The sequence below is a fragment of the Symphalangus syndactylus genome, chromosome 4, assembly GCF_028878055.3.
Source record: "Symphalangus syndactylus isolate Jambi chromosome 4, NHGRI_mSymSyn1-v2.1_pri, whole genome shotgun sequence".
Taxonomy (NCBI): domain Eukaryota; kingdom Metazoa; phylum Chordata; class Mammalia; order Primates; family Hylobatidae; genus Symphalangus; species Symphalangus syndactylus.
This window is the reverse complement of record NC_072426.2, coordinates 19843999-19858128: the sequence shown is the minus strand read 5'-3', so window position 1 is coordinate 19858128 and position 14130 is coordinate 19843999. Positions and strand designations below refer to the sequence as shown.

The window sequence follows — 14130 nt, the reverse complement described above, 5'->3', positions numbered from 1 at the left end:
ACTAACTGAAGCCTTTTCTGATACTGTATTTAAAATTGCAAACAATCCCTTACCTTCTCTCTTCATCATACCTGAATTTGTATTCTCAGCCATGTTAATCACAGTCTGAAATACATATATTCTACTTATTTTGTGACCCCCTGACTAGAATGAAAACAATATAAGCTCAATAGTTTATCCCTTTGTATAACTGCTGTGTTCTCAGGATGTAGCAGGTGATTTATAAATTAAAAAAAATATTACAATCACATTTATGTTTCTGATGTGGTCTGATCATCAAAAAGCACAATAAAATGCTTTTCCTTCTTTAGCAGTAGAAAGGTACAGTTGGCAAATTTGTGAATTGTTCTTTTTTTTTTTTGAGATGGGAGTCTTGCTCTGTCACCCAGGCTGGAGTGCAGTGGTGCAATCTCAGCTCACTGCAACCTCCACTTCCTGGTTCAAGCAATTCTCATGCCTCAGCCTCCTGAATAGCTGGGACTACAGGTGTGAGCTACTGTGCTCAGCTAATTTTTATATTTACTTTAGTAGAGATGGGGTTTCACCGTGTTGGCCAGGCTGGTCTCGAACTCCTGACCTCAGGTGATCTGCCTTCCCTGGCCTCCCAAAGTGTTAGGATTACAGGCATGAGCCATGGCACCCAGCCTGTTCTTCTAATATTTCAATTCCATATGTTTATTAGTCTGTTAATTTCCTTGTACTGCAAGGTCGTTTTCTGACAAAGTGGTTATCTGAGCTGGACTCCCAAGAGTGAAATATGATTATAAAATTCTAAAATGTTAGTTAAAATTAAAAAAAATGAAGTTTATTACTGGTTTCATTTTCTTATGTCTCAAGGTCACAGTTTGATAGATAAATGCATACAAATTTTTATTTTGAAGTAGCAACAGATCATTGCATTTTCTATTTATTAACTCATTGTAGCCCTTCATTATCTTGATATCTGGTTTCTGATTGACAGTGTATCTATAAGGCCTTTGTCTCAAAGTGGTCATAGCCCAAGCTAGTTGACTGTTCCCATGTTATTATGGTTTTTGGAGCTGGTAGATGAAGGGGAATGAACAGGGTAGGAGAGGCAGAAATTCAGATGTGTTTAGGACCTATACATAGGAGATTAGGTATGCCCAGAGGGATGCTGGGATCTCAGCTTGGCTCTCAGCATGAACAAAGTCTAGGAAACATGTTCTCAGGAAAATCTCATAAATCTGCGTAAAGTGGGTTGCGAAGTTAAGATTACTGGGTGTGTAGGGAGTGCCGAATTTCCAGACTGATTCCTATCTTTTGTTGTTTAGTGACATGCATATAGAGCTAGCTCTCTGCCTAGTCTTAATGGAAGAAAACAACTGAAGTCAGCAGAACATCTGATTGTAACAGGTGATCTTTCTACTGGCAGGCGAAGAGGAAAGAATTTTCTCACAGCAAAAAAGTGTCTTGGGATATAGGAAAAGAAATAGAAAGATACATTTTCTTTGCTTAAGAGAGTTGACTTTAGACCTATGAATTATGTACACATGCTTTTTAGTGTTCAATGTTTGCACATCTATCCAGATCAAATAATGCTGTTAGCAGTTAGCGCTGTGTCAGACTTTCCTGAATTTAAATCTGCAGAATCATGCTTACTCAGAGTACCTGAAATATCCTAGAGCTGCTAATTTAAAATTATTTTTAATTTGCTTTAAAATATATTTTAATCACCAGGGTGTTTTCAGAAGAATGCTATAAATCTATCATTGCTAAATACCAAAGCATTGCAAATATACTTTGTATGGTAGAATAATTACCAGATTAATGCATTATACATTTACATTCTGTTTTTTTTGTTTTTTTTTTGAGATGGAATCTCACTCTGTTGCCCAGGCTGGAGTGCAGTGTCTCAATCTCCACTCATTGCAAGCTCCGCCTCCCAGGTTCAAGCGATTCTCCTACTTCAGCCTCCTGAGTTGCTAAGATTACAGGTGTGCGCCACCACACCTGGCTAATTTTTGTAGTTTTAGTAGAGACAGGGTTTCACCTTGTTGGCCAGACTGGTCTCAAACTCCTGACCTCGTGATCCACCTGCCTCGGTCTCCCAAAGTGCTGGGATTACAGGTCTGAGCCACCACACCCGTCCTACATTCTGTTTTAAATGAGAAGGGATATATATGTTTTGGAAGAATCAATATTTGTAATGAATTTATGAAAGTATCTATGATTTTACAAATATACTGGAATTAAATTATTTTAGCAGGCAAGATAGGGATACAAGGTCAGTGAAAACGTTAATAACAGCAATCGTGAGAGACGCTTTTGTTAAGTCAACAATTATCATTGCTAGAAGAGTGAACATTTGGGCACAGAATTGACTAATTGTTTTTCTAGTTACACAGGACCTGCATTTTAGATTCAAGATTACTGATTGGGTGTCAAGGAAGACATTGATCAATATAATGGTTAAATTAATAAAATGAAGGAGACCTTAAAATGAAGCATTAAGTGGTTTCCAAGTCTCATTTCTTCCCTCCAAATAAATAGCATAATAGTATGGCTGTAATAGTAGTGGTAGTACTAGTACTAGTAATGATAATAACTAATAATTCTTAAGTGCTTACTATGTGCCAGGTACTATCATAAATGCTTTTCAACAATGATTTGCTTTCATCTTTGAAACAATTTAAACAATTGTTACTAACATATTTCTTGCTTTATAGATGAAATGAGATGCAGAGATTGTTCTGAGTCATTCAGCTGGCAAAGTGTAGAGCTAGATTCAGCCTGCAGGCCCTCTCTTCTGAAGGCTAGGGCTTAGTTTTTCTGTTCCCCAATTCAGTTGAGATCATATCGACTTATGCAGACCCTCTTGGGGGTGTTGGTGGAGGAGTGAAGAAGGGGAAGACGACATAGCCCCTGACCCTCAAGGAACTTTAATAGAGGAGAGAAAGGACAAAAGCAGATGGTGATTGGTTGAGGTGATAAGTACTCCAACAAGAGGTAAGAGAAGGGACAATCACTGTGGGATGAAATGGTTAGGGAAGAAGACTTCCTGGAAGAGGTGAACTTTGGCTTAGGCTTTCCTTACCTGCTGAGTACAACAAATTGTGCCCTTTAGTGTTCAGGTTCTGATAAGAATCGTATGAATGGTGTCCTGATATGGTGCCTTGCTTAGGTTTAAAGGGGCTTTGGGCACTTAAAAAATAATGTAAATGTGTACATATTTTTGATGTAGTTTATATCTGAAAACATAATATGTTCCTTATCCCTTCTAACATGTGGAAGCAGTTAATGTTTGATTATTTAAAAGGTCTTCTATATATGTGGAAGAAAGAGAGTTCAGAGAGGTGTTTCAGGTAGAACTGAAATGTAATGTTCTGCTGCAAAAGGTAGAGGAATGCTTTAAAAAGACAACTTTCTGCATTTTTTGGTAACATTCACAGTAACTACTTCCTTCAGCAGTGGGGTTGGGCTTGACTATATTAACAACATGAATTCTTTATTCAAATTCTATGTTTAGGCCCTTGTTTTTAAGTCACATCTGAGATTATTCATTTATTCTAAGGGAAAATAAGAGTTTTAAAATATGTGTATTATAAAAAAGCACAACAAAATGCAGTCATGTACCACATGATGTCATTTCAGTAAACAGTGGTCTGCATATACTATGGTAATTCCATAAGATTATAATACGACATTTTTAGTGTACTTTTTCTATGTTTATGTATGTTCAGATCCACAAATACTTAGCATTGTGTTGCAGTTGCCTAAAGTATTCAATGCAGTAACATGCTGCACAGGTTCGTAGCCTAAGAGCAATAGGCAATATCATATAGGGCCTATGTCTGTAGTAGGTTGTACCATCCAGGTTCCTGTTAAGTACTTTCTGTGATGTTGGCATAATGACAGAACTACCTAATGTATTTCTCAGGACACATCTCTGTCATTAAGCAACAAATGACAGTAATACAACAAATATGAGTGTACCTACCTCCCAGATTAAAAAAAGATAGATCTTTACAAGACAGAACAAATTTCTCCTTTTTCTGACTGCAACTCCTCCTTCACCTGCAGAAGTAATCATAGTGCTTGGGATATACCACTCCATACATTTCTTTATACTTTGTCTACATAGGGATATGTTTTTAAGCAATATATATTGTATTATTTATATTAATTACCTAAATTATATGCATTTTAATACCTTGCTTTTTTCTTTTAACTGTGAAATTTATTCATTTTGATGGATGTAACTCTAGTTCATTTATTTTTCATTGCTTAATAGTATTTGTTTGTATTAATATTCCTCAATTTATTTAGCTGTTTTATCCACAGATACGTAATTTATCATTTTTATTACAGACAATACAGGCATGAACAGTTTTTAACATGTCTCTTTTTGTATATGTGTTACTGTCTTTTTTTTATTATTATACTTTAGGTTTTAGGGTACATGTGCACAATGTGCAGGTTTGTTACATATGTATCCATGTGCCATGTTGGTTTGCTGCACCCATTAACTCGTCATTTAGCATTAGGTATATCTCCTAATGCTGTCCCTCCCCGCTCCCCCCACCGACAACAGTCCCCAGAGTGTGATGTTCCCCTTCCTGTGTCCATGAGTTCTCATTGTTCAGTTCCCACCTATGAGTGAGAACATGCAGTGTTTGGTTTTTTGTCCTTGCGATAGTTTACTGAGAATGATGGTTTCCAGTTTCATCCATGTCCCTACAAAGGACATGAACTCATCATTTTTTATGGCTGCATAGTATTCCATGGTGTATATGTGCCACATTTTCTTAATCCAGTCTATCATTGTTGGACATTTGGATTGGTTCCAAGTCTTTGCTATTGTGAATAGTGCCGCAATAAACATACGTGTGCATGTGTCTTTATAGCAGCATGATTTATAGTCCTTTGGGTATATACCCAGTAATGGTATGGCTGGGTCAAATGGTATTTCTAATTCTAGATCCCTGAGGAATCGTCACTGTCTTTTTATATGTTTGCATAGTATTTTCTTTTTCTGTGCATTGCTTGTTATATATTTTGCCCCTTTTTAGTGGATTATCTTTTCTTTATTAATTAATAGGTACTCTTTAGATACTAGGAATAGTCGCTTTTTATTGAATAGTTTGTATTAAAAATGTCTTGCCTAGGCTGTGGCTTACCTCTTTATACTTTTTCATGATGTCTTCAGTGAACACAAGTTTTAAATTTTAATGCAGTAAAACTGATAATTTCCCCCTTACCACTTAAATAGGTTTAATGTGCTATATGTGTCTAATTTAAGAAGTCTTCTATACTGAGTGAATAAAATTTAATTTAAAAGTTCCCGTTAAGGCGTTTTAGATGGTTAAGATGAAACAGGAAGTATTGCTGCTTTTTTTTTAAAAAAAGGTTGAGTCAAAATTGGCTGACACCCAGTTAAAATATCTCTTATCAATACCAGTTTACTCAAAGCAGAGCCCACTGTCATACCTTAATTGCTGTATGTATAAATTTTCTGCTCAATCTCAATACTATCATTTGTAAATATGAGAGTTTAGGGAGGAAAACCATAGATATAACATCAATTTTTACAGAATTCTGTAGATTTACAGATGTGCACATTCTTTCCTTTACAGAAAGCTCATGGTAACCATAAGTAACTCAAATGGGCCACTACTAACTATAATGAAGGAAGAAGAAGCCTAGGCTTGCCATACAATTTCAGCCGAGTGTCCCTGTGGTGTTTCATTGCTATGGCTGTTCTCATGGCCATTTCAAGTTTCTCTGCTTACTCGTCATCTTTCATTGATAAGTTTGATCTTAGTTACAAAGCAATTTAATGGCCTCAGTTATACAATCATAGTCTAGCCAGGCCAGATAGAACTTGTCAACCACGAAGTTTGGAAGTTGAACTGCCTTGCGTTCGGGTGGTCGGTGTCCAGATTTCCTGAAATTTTGTTCCACTTTCTACAACCATTTACATGAAGTACAAAGACATACAAGGAGTGATCCTCATGAAAATTATTGGTTTATTTCTTGGTGCCTCTTAATTTTTCCATCATCATGGCCTCAATTATTTGTTTAATCTCCATTTTTATAATAATAATTCATAAATTATAGTTGTACTTTACTATGAAATAGTTATAATTATTGTAATTAATAATAATATAAGCCTGGGAAACATAGGGTGATTCCCATCTGTACAACAAATAAAAAAAAAAATTAACCAGGTATGGTGGTGCACGCCTGTAGTTCTAGCTACTGGGAAGGCTGAGGTAGAAGGATCGCTTGAGCCCAGGAGATTGAGGCTGCAGTGAACCGTGATCATGCCACTGCACTCCAGCCTGGGCAATGGAGCAAGACCCGTTTCAATAATAATAATAATAAATGTTAAATAACCACCAAAGCCTTCAATAAGATTCCTGTGGTCTTTGAGTGCTTTGTAGAAAAGAAATGATATGGGTGGATGGTGACTTCAGGCAATCCAGCCATTCTTTTTCTTAGAGACTCACTGAGTGTGAGTTTAAGAACTTTTGGGTGGGGAAGCCTGGCGGTTAGGATGATCCTTGAATGTCATCCTCTGTTCTCTGACTTTCTTTATTCTTTTATCAGATTGAATTGTTCTTAAATTTTTCTTTTCTCTTTCCACAATTTCCCCCATCACTATGGACTGTAAAAAAAGCAAGAAATATATCTAATTCATCTTCTTATGTTTGGATTCTAGCACAGTTTGGGCCTCAAGTGTGGTATGCTGTCACAACATATTTGTAGAACTGAATTTCTGTCATTGAGTTGTCACACACCACACAGAATGGTTATCAGAATGATGAGCATAGGCTTAGTCATTGTAGGTAAAAATACAATGTTAGTGGTCTATAGAGAGGCAAATTATGTGGGCTTATGGTTAAGATGTTTATATTACTTCAGTCATTTTATGCTAGAAAAGTTCTGTGAGAAATAGAAGGTTTATTATTACCTTTGAATTAAGATAACAGTTGATTGAAACAGAATTGTTTTAAAATATTTAAAACAAGCTTTCCCACTGCAAAAGTAAATTTGGATTTTTTTTGCCTCAGTCTGTTTCATGGCTTCAACTGCCACCTGCATGATTTCTCAATATCCATCTCTTTTCTGAGCTCCAGTTTCATTTTCCCAATGACCTACCATAGCTCTACCTTGCAGTTAGGTAAGAAACATGTGGCACTAGCTGGCCCTTCCTGCATGTCTCTTTTGTTTCTGCGGTCTTTTCTCAGTTTATATTATCACTGTCTAGATAGTTGTGCAAGCTGGAACTTGGGGGTCATTCTTGATATCTTTTCTTTCCTAGAATAGTGTATCTAATGGATCATAAAGTACTTTTGATTTTACTTCAGTTATGTCTTTTCTGTCCTGACACTTTTTCTCATATTGCCCTGTTTGTACCTTTCATTTCTCAGACAGAAGTAGGATTATGGCAGTATTCTGTTAAATGGCCTCTCACTTTTGGCCTCTTCACCTCTCCACGTGTCCTCACCTCAGCCTCAATAACAGTTGTCTTTCAGAAGTCCAGATCTGGGCCGTGAGCATACATATCTGTAATCTCCTATAATGATATAGGAAAATAAATTTAGCAGAAAAATCCTTTCATCCAGCAAAATACATGTTTTTATTATAAGAATATCTCAAAAGTTTTATTTTAAGATAAATTGTCACATATACTATATGTATAAATTAATTATTTTATTTTCTGTATTTCAGTAATATTTGTAAGGAGGTGATACTTTTACAATTCTTGTAGTAACTGAAAGGACAGTTAGACTCAGAAACCACGTTAAGGTAAAAATTTGAGTATCTTTTACAGCAGGAGCTACTTTGAAAAATTTTTATGGTTTTAAGCAATTGATTTTAATTGATTACCCTGGAGCTGAACTTAACATGCTGATACAGCTAAGGCTAGTTCTTATTGCTTGAGTATTCCATTTATTACATGAAGTAGATTTATGCTATTATCAGTAAAACACCCCTTTCATTATCACAAGATAGCATGACAAAAAAAACTCTAGAAATTGTGTAATACAAATGGCATTACCAAAAATAAAAAACAGATGTCCCTTCTGCTGCTATTCTGCCTGTATCTCTCATGGGAACCAAGGCCTGGCTGTGATATCAGCTTGAGGCCAGTTTTTGACTGTCATGAATTTGTTTGGATTCGTGATCTCTAATTGGTTAGATCTCAAATTTTGAGGAAGGCAAGTTCTGATTGGTAGGTGAAGCGTGGAGTTTGAAATGTTTGGTATACAGTCATGCCCTGCATAACAATGTTTCAGTCAATGACAGAGTGCATTTACAAGGGTGGTCTCGTAAGATTATAATGAAGCTGAAAAATCCTTGTCTCCTGGTGACTTATGAGCCATCATAATGTTATAGCCCAACACATTGCATACATGTTTGTGGTGATGCTGGTGTAAACACACCTGCACTTCCAGTCATGTACAAGTATGACACAATTATGCATGATACATAAATACTTGATAATGATAATGAACAAATATGTTACTTGATTATGTATTTACTATATGTTTTATCATTATCTTGGAGTGCACTCTTTCACTTACTAAAAAAAAAAAGGTAAATGCAAAACAGTCTCAGGCAGGTCCTACAGGACACAATCTGCAAGAAGGCGTTGTCAAAGGACAGGTCCATGCATTTTATTGCCCCTGAAGACCTTCCAGTGGGACAAGATGTGGAGATCGAAGACATTGATATTGATGTTCTTGACCCTGTGTATGTCTAGCTAATGTATGCGATTATGTCTTAGTTTTTAACAAAAATGTTTAAAAGGTAAAAAAAAAAAAATACAAAAGTTTAAAATAGGAAAAGCTTATAGAATAAGGACATAAAGAAAAAATGTATTGGATATGGCTATACAATGTATATGTGTTTCTAAGCTAAGTGTAATTAAAAAAGAGTCAAAAAGTTAAAAAAATCTAAAATGTTTGTAAGGTAAAAAGTTTTAGTAAGCTAAGGCTAATTTATTATTGAAGAAATAAAAATTTTTAAATATATTTAGTGTAGCCTAAGTGTACAGTATTTAGAAAGTTGACAGTGGTATGTAGTATACAGTAATGTGCTAGGCCTTCACATTCACTCACCACTCCCTCATGGACTCACCCAGAACAACTTCCAGACATGTAAGAACCATTCATCTCAAGTGCCCTATACAGGTATACCATTTTTAAATCTTTTATATCATATTTTTACTGTACTTTTTCTATGTTTAGGTTTATTTAGATACACAAGTATTTATGATTGTGTTACAGTTGCCTACAGTATTTAGTAGAATAATGTGCTGTACAGGTTTGCAGCCTAGGAGCAATAGGTTATACTGTATAGCCTAGGTGTGTAGTAGGCTATACCATGTAGATTTGTGTAAGTGCACTCTATGGTGTTCACACAGTTATGAAATTGCCTAAGGATGGATTTCTTGGAAGGTATCCTCATTATTATGGGATGCATGATTATACTTGTCTAGGATGAGAAGACAGCAGTTGTTAGACTGCAGGATTTTTGACTCTTTTGACCTTGAATGGTGCTTGTTACAAGGAGGAGACCTAGAAACGAATTTCTGTTTTGTATGTCCTCCCCTAGTGCCCATGGACATATGCTTTATGCTGCTTATTGGTGTTTCCCCCTGCCCCCGCCCCCAAGACGGAGTCTGGCTCCGTCTTCCAGGCTGGAGTGCAGTGATGTGATCTCGGCTCATTGCAACCTCTGCCTCCTGAGTTCAAGCGATTCTCCTGCCTCAACCTCCCGAGTAGCTGGGATTACAGGTACAAGCCACCATGGCTGGCTAATTTTTGTATTTTTAGTAGAGACGGGGTTTCACTGTGTTGGTCAGGCTGGTCCGGAACTCCTGACCTCGTGATCCGCCCACCTCAGCCTCCCAAAGTGCTGGGATTGCAGGCGTGAGCGACTGTGCCCAGCCATGGGTGTTGTATTTTTTAAAAAATGGCCTTCTACATCCTGGCTAACACGGTGAAACCCCGTCTCTACTAAAAATACAAAAAAAAAAAAAAAAAAAAAAAAATAGCCGGGCGTGGTGGCGGTCATCTGTAGTCCCAGCTACTCAGGAGGCTGAGGCAGGAGAATGGCATGAACCCGGGAGGCGGAGCTTGCAGTGAGCCGAGATCGCATCACTGCACTCTAGCCTGGGTGAGCGAGACTACGTCTCAAAAAAAAAAAAAAAAAAGTCTTCTAGTATTTAGCTTGTATGGGGTTGTAGTGGTACTCAGTGGGGTAGTGGGGTAAGTAGCATGGATCCTATGAATTGATGGGTTTCCAGTGGAGAAGAGCAACTTCTGTGGTATGAAAGTAGATTGAATCTGTTATTCTCTGATTTCAGGGGATACTTATTCACAGAACCTGGAAACTAGAGGACCAGTCCTGAGTTATGGCTAACCTGCAACAAGAGCTATATTACCTTTGTGTGTTTGTTATCTGGAACAAGTTAAGGAATGAGCTTAAAGGGCCAAAAATGCAAAGGGCATCATGTGCCAGAAGATGTATGGAATGGAAGGGCTCCATATTTGTGAAACAGTCCCTCTCTCTTAATAGGTTATTTTAGGCTCGTGAAAGTAGGGCTCTATTTTGTTTTTAGGCATGCAAATCCATGTAGACTATAATAAAGGAAGTATTAGATTTACTTGTAAAATGGAGCCCTGAGAGAAGAAGCCATGACACACTGTCAGTTGCTGTCTGACATTTGTGGTGTTCTCAATGAAATTTAAATGAGTGAGACTGATGAGAAGTAGGATCCTTTATCAGAATTAATAATGAGCCCTAAAGAAAATCTGTCTGTGGGACTGCACTTTCTTGAGTTTGTATCTTCAGTATACTCAGAAGCCTTTACATAATAGAAGTTAGAAAAAAAAGTCAGTTTCCTAATTTGTCATTTACAAAATGACTTTTTTGGATAGGGCCATTTACCTTTTCCACAGGACTCTGTACGTCATCATCTCCCCTCTTTAATCTCCTCTTTCTCTTGAAGCTCAGGCCCTGGCTCTGCTGGTCCTGAAAAGCCTGGTCTCTTCCCCGGGATTGACACAACCTCTCTTAGTTGTCTCTTCTGGTTATTTCTTTGCTTTCTGGATTCATCCTATGTTCATTCTTATTTTATGACACGGGACTTTTTTTCACCGCCACGGTATATATAGCCTTATAAAGAATCCAGATTTGTGAAGTTTATGAATTTGAGTTATGTAATTCATCAGACTTTTTAAATGCACTCTACCAACAGTATGTTCATCTTTGCGATGAGGATTATGTCCATTTCAGTGTGTAAAATACCAGTGTAACCACGAAACACCTATAGTTCTTCCAAAATATTTTTTAAAAATCCGTGTTAATAGTACATATCTGCTCCCTGTTTCATTTTATGGATTTACACAGTGGAATGTGATTGCTGGTTGTGCCATGTGTACATGTTTTTAAATCTCTGAATCACTGTCCTTTCTGTTATCTTAGAAAATATATGTGATGTATGTTCCCATGTGAAATTCTGCCAGAATCCGGAGATCATTCCTGTGACAAAACAAAGAAGCAATTTGAAATCAAAAGGCGTGGGATGGAATTTAAAAAAATAGTGTTAAGAGACCATAGACAATTAAAATCCATGCTTAGTTAACTCTTTTTTTAACGTGAGAAAAATGATAGATAGTTGATTTGTTTTGATGGGAACAGAAGGAAAAAAAGAAGCCTGTATCCTTTTATCTTTGCAAGCCTTCTGTCATGCACAGACTCTCTGCTGGAAAGGCTTCCACAGGGGCCCTTAATAATTAAAGTAGAAAAATTTGAAATCTCAAGTAAATCCTCATTCTTTTATGTAAAATTTCATATGACATTAATCTATGGAACACTTTACAGTACAGTATGTGCTGAAACTATAACAATAATTAGGAAATTTGTCAGATGGATCTAATCCAAAAATTACATGTTAGACCTTGTCCAAACTTTACTCAAACTATTAAACTAATTATCTCAAAAGTCTTGTAATTTCTTACTGTTCTAGCATTGCGGGCTCTGCTGCACCCCACACTGGGATTTGATAAATGCATATTTCACCATCATGATACATAAGGACTTCCTCCTGCACTCACGCGTTGCCTTATTACATTCATCTCAGTGATTAAAGTGTGTTTAACCAGTGTCCTTCAGTTTCTTGCTTTCCTGGCAAGTATTTAGAGTAGGTCTCACATAAGATAAAATCTGATTTTCTCCCTTATAGCTTACCCTCTGACCTAAAACTGTATGTGAATTAGATTTTACCTTTCCTACTGTATTTTCTTTACTCAATAATTATTTTGGTGAAAGTTTAAGGTTATACTGTAGAAGCGCGTAGTTTGGAGAGACTAGACGCAGTGGAAATAGTCAAGAAAGGATGTCTTACTGTGTGAAGAGAGACAGATATGACCTTTTGGTTAACTAAGTTCCCTTCCGAACCTATTCTCACTCCAACGCTATTCTCCTAGTATGTAATTGACAAAGGCTTACTGATGAGAGCCAGGGTTAAGAGTTGGCCAAGTAGCCCTGTGATTTTTTTTTTTTTTTTTTTTTTTTTTTTTTTTTTTTTTTTTTTTTTGAGAGTCTCGCTCTGTTGCCTAGGCTGGAGTGCAGTGGCGCAATCTCAGCTCACTGCAAGCTCCGCCTCCCGGGTTCACGCCATTCTCCTGCCTCAGCCTCTCCGAGTAGCTGGGACTACAGGCGCCCGCCACCACGCCCGGCTAATTTTTTGTATTTTTAGTAGAGACGGGGTTTCACCGTGGTCTCGATCTCCTGACCTCGTGATCCGCCCGCCTCGGCCTCCCAAAGTGCTGGGATTACAAGCGTGAGCCACCATGCCCGGCCGTAGCCCTGTGACTGTAAGACCTATATTGATGTATTCATTCATTCATTTACTCACTAGTATTTAGTAGTGTGCCTACTGTGAGCCAGTATTCATGGCATTGGGGATTCAGGGGATAGTCGCTTGCTGCTTGGTCATACTGGAAAGTTTTCTGCCACACTTCCAAAATCTGTGTGTCCTTTGAATTCGTGAAAAGAACAGAAAAGGCATTCAGAGGAAGGGATATGGAAATGGACTGTGGAAATGCCTGAAGTCAATGGGCTCAGTGGAATTTGGGAAAGCTGATCAGGAAGGTAGATTAGAGAAGCTAGGAGGCAGAATTCTCATTCCATGGACGATGTTTCCTCAATTCTGAAAGCCCTTTAAAATTTCGGTTAAAGTTATGTTTAATGTGCAAGTTCTGTTCTTTCATTCTGATTCCCCTTGTCTACACCCAAGCTGTTGTTGAATCAATGGTGTATTTTACAGTTGAAGATGTCTCAGAATTGCGGAGGTAAGCGCTACAGGCTAAGCTTCTTTTCACAATCAAAAATTGATTGGTGTAGAGCTCTGAGACTTCATACAAAATACTTCTTCATTTTTCTTTTTTTAATTAGCTAAAATCTTCTTTTGTTTATTAATTTATCTTTCCAGCTTTATTAAGGTATCAACAAATAAAAATTTTATAAATTTAAAGTATACAATATGATATTTTCAATATATAGACATTGAGAAATGATTAAGTCAAGCCAATTAACATAGCAGTCACCTCATATACTTATTTTTTGTGTGTGGTAAGAACACTTAAGATATATTCTTTTAGGAATTTTCAAGTGTACAAAACATTATTAACTATGTCACCATGTTGTACCATGGATCTCCAGAAGTTATTCATCTTCTCTAAGTGAAACTTGGTGCCCTTTAACTAACATCTCCCCTTTTCTCTCTGGCCCCCCACCCTTGGAAACCACCATTCTATCTCTGTCTCTGTAGGTTTGACTTTTTTAGATTTCACATGTAGTGAAATCATGTAGAGGTTGTCTCTCTGGGCCTGGCTTATTTCACTCAGCATAATGTTTTTCAGGTTCATTAATGCTGAAATGACAAAATTTGTTTCTAAAGACTGAATAGCATTCCATTATTACATATTTTTCTTTATCTGTTAATCCATTGATGGACACAGGTTGATTTCACATCTTTTCTATTGCGAATAATGCTGCAGCAAACATTGGAGTGCAGATATCTTTTTGACATACTGATTTCATTTCCTCTGGATATATACACAGAAGTAAGATTGCTGAATCATATGGTAG

At 37.1% G+C, this 14130-nt stretch overlaps 1 protein-coding gene across 9 annotated transcripts in view; it reads left to right on the top strand.

Annotated features, from left to right (window-relative positions):
* The window catches only part of MEI4 (meiotic double-stranded break formation protein 4), a 374155-nt gene that overhangs the window by 12187 nt on the left and 347838 nt on the right, over positions 1-14130 (top strand). For 6 of the 9 annotated variants that reach the window (XR_010120452.1, XR_010120453.1, XR_010120450.1 and 3 more), the window contains exon 1: positions 1884-1955. The exons of the other annotated variants lie outside the window; for them this stretch is intronic. The gene's annotated coding sequence lies outside the window, so the exon portion shown is untranslated. Of the gene's footprint in view, positions 1-1883; positions 1956-14130 lie in introns of those variants that run through there. 9 annotated transcript variants of the gene reach the window in all.